Raw genomic sequence first — 8,050 nt, 5'->3', positions numbered from 1 at the left:
CCCCCCCCTCTCAGATTCTGTTCTCAGAGCTTATTTTTGGATCATCTTTAAAGCTAGAATTGCGGGCCTTGATGAAGTGACCCGGGCACGTTTCCACATTTTTTATGAATGACAGGTGTGGTAGATTGATTTTCGTCACTTTTTGGAAAAATCGGAGACGGGTCGATTTTTGGTGATTTTGAGTGATTTTGAACAGTGCCGGCACTGTGAGATTTCTTCAATTTTGGCCAGGTAGGGATGAAAATTTTTTTTCTTCATTATAGTGTCAGGTAGGTGTGTTTGGTCGTTTGTAGTAAGAATAAAGTGCTGGAAGAGTGGTGGTGTCAACATTAAGGAAGAAATAGAGCAAAAACTCTGTCTCCCCCCCCCCCTCTCAGATTCTGTTCTCAGAGCTTATTTTTGGATCATCTTTAAAGCTAGAATTGGGGGCCTTGATGAAGTGACCCGGGCGCGTTTCCACATTTTTTTATGAATGACAGGTGTGGTAGATTGATTTTCGTCACTTTTTGGAAAAATCAGAGACGGGTCGATTTTTGGTGATTTTGAGTGATTTTGAACAGTGCCGGCACTGTGAGATTTCTTCAATTTTGGCCAGGTAGGGATGAAAATTTTTTTTCTTCATTATAGTGTCAGGTAGGTGTGTTCGGTCATTTGTAGTAAGAATAAAGTGCTGGAAGAGTGGTGGTGTCAACATTAAGGAAGAAATAGAGCAAAAACTCTGTCTCCCCCCCCCCTCTCAGATTCTGTTCTCAGAGCTTATTTTTGGATCATCTTTAAAGCTAGAATTGGGGGCCTTGATGAAGTAACCCGGGCGCGTTTCCACATTTTTTATGAATGACAGGTGTGGTAGATTGATTTTCGTCACTTTTTGGAAAAATCGGAGACGGGTCGATTTTTGGTGATTTTGAGTGATTTTGAACAGTGCCGGCACTGTGAGATTTCTTCAATTTTGGCCAGGTAGGGATGAAAATTTTTTTTCTTCATTATAGTGTCAGGTAGGTGTGTTCGGTCATTTGTAGTAAGAATAAAGTGCTGGAAGAGTGGTGGTGTCAACATTAAGGAAGAAATAGAGCAAAAACTATGTCTCCCCCCCCTCTCAGATTCTGTTCTCAGAGCTTATTTTTGGATAATCTTTAAAGCTAGAATTGGGGGCCTTGATGAAGTGACCCGGGTGCGTTTCCACATTTTTTATGAATGACAGGTGTGGTAGATTGATTTTCGTCACTTTTTGGAAAAATCGGAGACGGGTCGATTTTTGGTGATTTTGAGTGATTTTGAACAGTGCCGGCACTGTGAGAGTTCTTCAATTTTGGCCAGGTAGGGATGAAAATTTTTTTTCTTCATTATAGTGTCAGGTAGGTGTGTTCGGTCATTTGTAGTAAGAATAAAGTGCTGGAAGAGTGGTGGTGTCAACATTAAGGAAGAAATAGAGCAAAAACTTTGTCTCCCCCCCCCTCTCAGATTCTGTTCTCAGAGCTTATTTTTGGATCATCTTTAAAGCTAGAATTGGGGGCCTTGATGAAGTGACCCGGGCGCGTTTCCACATTTTTTATGAATGACAGGTGTGGTAGATTGATTTTCGTCACTTTTTGGAAAAATCGGAGACGGGTCGATTTTTGGTGATTTTGAGTGATTTTGAACAGTGCCAGCACTGTGAGAGTTCTTCAATTTTGGCCAGGTAGGGATGAAAATTATTTTTCTTCATTATAGTGTCAGGTAGGTGTGTTCGGTCATTTGTAGTAAGAATAAAGTGCTGGAAGAGTGGTGGTGTCAACATTAAGGAAGAAATAGAGCAAAAACTCTGTCTCCCCCCCCCCTCTCAGATTCTGTTCTCAGAGCTTATTTTTGGATCATCTTTAAAGCTAGAATTGGGGGCCTTGATGAAGTGACCTGGGCGCGTTTCCACATTTTTTATGAATGACAGGTGTGGTAGATTTATTTTCGTCACTTTTTGGAAAAATCGGAGACGGGTCGATTTTTGGTGATTTTGAGTGATTTTGAACAGTGCGGGCACTGTGAGATTTCTTCAATTTTGGCCAGGTAGGGATGAAAATTTTTTTTCTTCATTATAGTGTCAGGTATGTGTATTCGGTCATTTGTAGTAAGAATAAAGTGCTGGAAGAGTGGTGGTGTCAACATTAAGGAAGAAATAGAGCAAAAACTCTGTCTCCCCCCCCCTCTCAGATTCTGTTCTCAGAGCTTATTTTTGGATCATCTTTAAAGCTAGAATTGGGGGCCTTGATGAAGTGACCTGGGCGCGTTTCCACATTTTTTATGAATGACAGGTGTGGTAGATTTATTTTCGTCACTTTTTGGAAAAATCGGAGACGGGTCGATTTTTGGTGATTTTGAGTGATTTTGAACAGTGCGGGCACTGTGAGATTTCTTCAATTTTGGCCAGGTAGGGATGAAAATTTTTTTTCTTCATTATAGTGTCAGGTATGTGTGTTCGGTCATTTGTAGTAAGAATAAAGTGCTGGAAGAGTGGTGGTGTCAACATTAAGGAAGAAATAGAGCAAAAACTCTGTCTCCCCCCCCTCTCAGATTCTGTTCTCAGAGCTTATTTTTGGATCATCTTTAAAGCTAGAATAGGGGGCCTTGATGAAGTGACCCGGGCGCGTTTCCACATTTTTTATGAATGACAGGTGTGGTAGATTGATTTTCGTCACTTTTTGGAAAAATCGGAGACGGGTCGATTTTTGGTGATTTTGAGTGATTTTGAACAGTGCCGGCACTGTGAGATTTCTTCAATTTTGGCCCGGTAGGGATGAAAATTTTTTTTCTTCATTATAGTGTCAGGTAGGTGTGTTCGGTCATTTGTAGTAAGAATAAAGTGCTGGAAGAGTGGTGGTGTCAACATTAAGGAAGAAATAGAGCAAAAACTCTGTCTCCCCCCCCCTCTCCGATTCTGTTCTCAGAGCTTATTTTTGGATCATCTTTAAAGCTAGAATAGGGGGCCTTGATGAAGTGACCCGGGCGCGTTTCCACATTTTTTATGAATGACAGGTGTGGTAGATTGATTTTCGTCACTTTTTGGAAAAATCGGAGACGGGTCGATTTTTGGTGATTTTGAGTGATTTTGAACAGTGCCGGCACTGTGAGATTTCTTCAATTTTGGCCCGGTAGGGATGAAAATTTTTTTTCTTCATTATAGTGTCAGGTAGGTGTGTTCGGTCATTTGTAGTAAGAATAAAGTGCTGGAAGAGTGGTGGTGTCAACATTAAGGAAGAAATAGAGCAAAAACTCTGTCTCCCCCCCCCTCTCAGATTCTGTTCTCAGAGCTTATTTTTGGATCATCTTTAAAGCTAGAATAGGGGGCCTTGATGAAGTGACCCGGGCGCGTTTCCACATTTTTTATGAATGACAGGTGTGGTAGATTGATTTTCGTCACTTTTTGGAAAAATCGGAGACGGGTCGATTTTTGGTGATTTTGAGTGATTTTGAACAGTGCCGGCACTGTGAAATTTCTTCAATTTTGGCCCGGTAGGGATGAAAATTTTTTTCTTCATTATAGTGTCAGGTAGGTGTGTTCGGTCATTTGTAGTAAGAATAAAGTGCTGGAAGAGTGGTGGTGTCAACATTAAGGAAGAAATAGAGCAAAAACTGTCTCCCCCCCCCTCTCAGATTCTGTTCTCAGAGCTTATTTTTGGATCATCTTTAAAGCTAGAATTGGGGGCCTTGATGAAGTGACCCGGGCGCGTTTCCACATTTTTTATGAATGACAGGTGTGGTAGATTTATTTTCGTCACTTTTTGGAAAAATCGGAGACGGGTCGATTTTTGGTGATTTTGAGTGATTTTGAACAGTGCCGGCACTGTGAGATTTCTTCAATTTTGGCCAGGTAGGGATGAAAATTTTTTTTTTCATTATAGTGTCAGGTAGGTGTGTTCGGTCATTTGTAGTAAGAATAAAGTGCTGGAAGAGTGGTGGTGTCAACATTAAGGAAGAAATAGAGCAAAAACTCTGTCTCCCCCCCCCCTCTCAGATTCTGTTCTCAGAGCTTATTTTTGGATCATCTTTAAAGCTAGAATTGGGGGCCTTGATGAAGTGACCCAGGCGCGTTTCCACATTTTTTATGAATGACAGGTGTGGTAGATTGATTTTCGTCACTTTTTGGAAAAATCGGAGACGGGTCGATTTTTGGTGATTTTGAGTGATTTTGAACAGTGCCGGCACTGTGAGATTTCTTCAATTTTGGCCAGGTAGGGATGAAAATTTTTTTCTTCATTATAGTGTCAGGTATGTGTGTTCGGTCATTTGTAGTAAGAATAAAGTGCTGGAAGAGTGGTGGTGTCAACATTAAGGAAGAAATAGAGCAAAAACTGTCTCCCCCCCCCCTCTCAGATTCTGTTCTCAGAGCTTGTTTTTGGATCATCTTTAAAGCTAGAATTGGGGGCCTTGATGAAGTGACCCGGGCGCGTTTCCACATTTTTTATGAATGACAGGTGTGGTAGATTTATTTTCGTCACTTTTTGGAAAAATCGGAGACGGGTCGATTTTTGGTGATTTTGAGTGATTTTGAACAGTGCCGGCACTGTGAGATTTCTTCAATTTTGGCCAGGTAGGGATGAAAATTTTTTTTTTTCATTATAGTGTCAGGTAGGTGTGTTCGGTCATTTGTAGTAAGAATAAAGTGCTGGAAGAGTGGTGGTGTCAACATTAAGGAAGAAATAGAGCAAAAACTCTGTCTCCCCCCCCCCTCTCAGATTCTGTTCTCAGAGCTTATTTTTGGATCATCTTTAAAGCTAGAATTGGGGGCCTTGATGAAGTGACCCGGGCGCGTTTCCACATTTTTTATGAATGACAGGTGTGGTAGATTGATTTTCGTCACTTTTTTCAGGAAGAAATAGAGCAAAAACTCTGTCTTCCCCCCCCCCTCTCAGATTCTGTTCTCAGAGCTTATTTTTGGATCATCTTTAAAGCTAGAATTGGGGGCCTTGATGAAGTGACCCGGGCGCGTTTCCACATTTTTTATGAATGACAGGTGTGGTAGATTGTTTTTCGTCACTTTTTGGAAAAATCGGAGACGGGTTGATTTTTGGTGATTTTGAGTGATTTTGAACAGTGCCGGCACTGTGAGATTTCTTCAATTTTGGCCAGGTAGGGATGAAAATTTTTTTTCTTCATTATAGTGTCAGGTAGGTGTGTTCGGTCATTTGTAGTAAGAATAAAGTGCTGGAAGAGTGGTGGTGTCGACATTAAGGAAGAAATAGAGCAAAAACTCTGTCTTCCCCCCCCCCCCTCTCAGATTCTGTTCTCAGAGCTTATTTTTGGATCATCTTTAAAGCTAGAATTGGGGGCCTTGATGAAGTGACCCGGGCGCGTTTCCACATTTTTTATGAATGACAGGTGTGGTAGATTGTTTTTCGTCACTTTTTGGAAAAATCGGAGACGGGTTGATTTTTGGTGATTTTGAGTGATTTTGAACAGTGCCGGCACTGTGAGATTTCTTCAATTTTGGCCAGGTAGGGATGAAAATTTTTTTTCTTCATTATAGTGTCAGGTAGGTGTGTTCGGTCATTTGTAGTAAGAATAAAGTGCTGGAAGAGTGGTGGTGTCAACATTAAGGAAGAAATAGAGCAAAAACTCTGTCTCCCCCCCCCTCTCAGATTCTGTTCTCAGAGCTTATTTTTGGATCATCTTTAAAGCTAGAATTGGGGGCCTTGATGAAGTGACCCGGGCGCGTTTCCACATTTTTTATGAATGACAGGTGTGGTAGATTGATTTTCGTCACTTTTTGGAAAAATCAGAGACGGGTCGATTTTTGGTGATTTTGAGTGATTTTGAACAGTGCCGGCACTGTGAGAGTTCTTCAATTTTGGCCAGGTAGGGATGAAAATTATTTTTCTTCATTATAGTGTCAGGTAGGTGTGTTCGGTCATTTGTAGTAAGAATAAAGTGCTGGAAGAGTGGTGGTGTCAACATTAAGGAAGAAATAGAACAAAAACTCTGTCTCCCCCCCCCTCTCAGATTCTGTTCTCAGAGCTTATTTTTGGATCATCTTTAAAGCTAGAATTGGGGGCCTTGATGAAGTGACCCGGGCGCGTTTCCACATTTTTTATGAATGACAGGTGTGGTAGATTGATTTTCGTCACTTTTTGGAAAAATCGGAGACGGGTCGATTTTTGGTGATTTTGAGTGATTTTGAACAGTGCCGGCACTGTGAGAGTTCTTCAATTTTGGCCAGGTAGGGATGAAAATTTTTTTTCTTCATTATAGTGTCAGGTAGGTGTGTTCGGTCATTTGTAGTAAGAATAAAGTGCTGGAAGAGTGGTGGTGTCGACATTAAGGAAGAAATAGAGCAAAAACTCTGTCTTCCCCCCCCCCTCTCAGATTCTGTTCTCAGAGCTTATTTTTGGATCATCTTTAAAGCTAGAATTGGGGGCCTTGATGAAGTGACCCGGGCGCGTTTCCACATTTTTTATGAATGACAGGTGTGGTAGATTGATTTTCGTCACTTTTTGGAAAAATCGGAGACGGGTCGATTTTTGGTGATTTTGAGTGATTTTGAACAGTGCCGGCACTGTGAGATTTCTTCAATTTTGGCCAGGTAGGGATGAAAATTTTTTTTCTTCATTATAGTGTCAGGTAGGTGTGTTCGGTCATTTGTAGTAAGAATAAAGTGCTGGAAGAGTGGTGGTGTCAACATTAAGGAAGAAATAGAGCAAAAACTCTGTCTCCCCCCCCCTCTCAGATTCTGTTCTCAGAGCTTATTTTTGGATCATTTTTAAAGCTAGAATTGGGGGCCTTGATGAAGTGACCCGGGCGCGTTTCCACATTTTTTATGAATGACAGGTATGGTAGATTGATTTTCGTCACTTTTTGGAAAAATCGGAGACGGGTCGATTTTTGGTGATTTTGAGTGATTTTGAACAGTGCCGGTACTGTGAGAGTTCTTCAATTTTGGCCAGGTAGGGATGAAAATTTTTTTTCTTCATTATAGTGTCAGGTAGGTGTGTTCGGTCATTCGTAGTAAGAATAAAGTGCTGGAAGAGTGGTGGTGTCAACATTAAGGAAGAAATAGAGCAAAAACTCTATCTCCCCCCCCCTCTCAGATTCTGTTCTCAGAGCTTATTTTTGGATCATCTTTAAAGCTAGAATTGGGGGCCTTAATGAAGAGACCCGGGCGCGTTTCCACATTTTTTATGAATGACAGGTGTGGTAGATTGATTTTCGTCACTTTTTGGAAAAATCGGAGACGGGTCGATTTTTGGTGATTTTGAGTGATTTTGAACAGTGCCGGCACTGTGAGAGTTCTTCAATTTTGGCCAGGTAGGGATGAAAATTTTTTTCTGCATTATAGTGTCAGGTAGGTGTGTTCGGTCTTTCGTAGTAAGAATAAAGTGCTGGAAGAGTGGTGGTGTCATCATTAAGGAAGAAATAGAGCAAAAACTCTGTCTCCCCCCCCCCCCTTTCAGATTCTGTTCTCAGAGCTTATTTTTGGATCATCTTTAAAGCTAGAATTGGGGGCCTTGATGAAGTGACCCGGGCCCGTTTCCACATTTTTTATGAATGACAGGTGTGGTAGATTGATTTTCGTCACTTTTTGGAAAAATCGGAGACGGGTCGATTTTTGGTGATTTTGAGTGATTTTGAACAGTGCGGGCACTCTGAGATTTCTTCAATTTTGGCCAGGTAGGGATGAAAATTTTTTTTCTTCATTATAGTGTCAGGTATGTGTATTCGGTCATTTGTAGTAAGAATAAAGTGCTGGAAGAGTGGTGGTGTCAACATTAAGGAAGAAATAGAGCAAAAACTCTGTCTCCCCCCCCTCTCAGATTCTGTTCTCAGAGCTTATTTTTGGATCATCTTTAAAGCTAGAATAGGGGGCCTTGATGAAGTGACCCGGGCGCGTTTCCACATTTTTTATGAATGACAGGTGTGGTAGATTGATTTTCGTCACTTTTTGGAAAAATCGGAGACGGGTCGATTTTTGGTGATTTTGAGTGATTTTGAACAGTGCCGGCACTGTGAGATTTCTTCAATTTTGGCCCGGTAGGGATGAAAATTTTTTTTCTTCATTATAGTGTCAGGTAGGTGTGTTCGGTCA

Source organism: Lingula anatina, unplaced genomic scaffold (assembly GCF_051362555.1).
Source record: "Lingula anatina isolate TDL-2025a unplaced genomic scaffold, LinAna3.0 unanchor82, whole genome shotgun sequence".
Classification (NCBI taxonomy): domain Eukaryota; kingdom Metazoa; phylum Brachiopoda; class Lingulata; order Lingulida; family Lingulidae; genus Lingula; species Lingula anatina.
Note: the sequence above shows the minus strand (reverse complement) of the source record.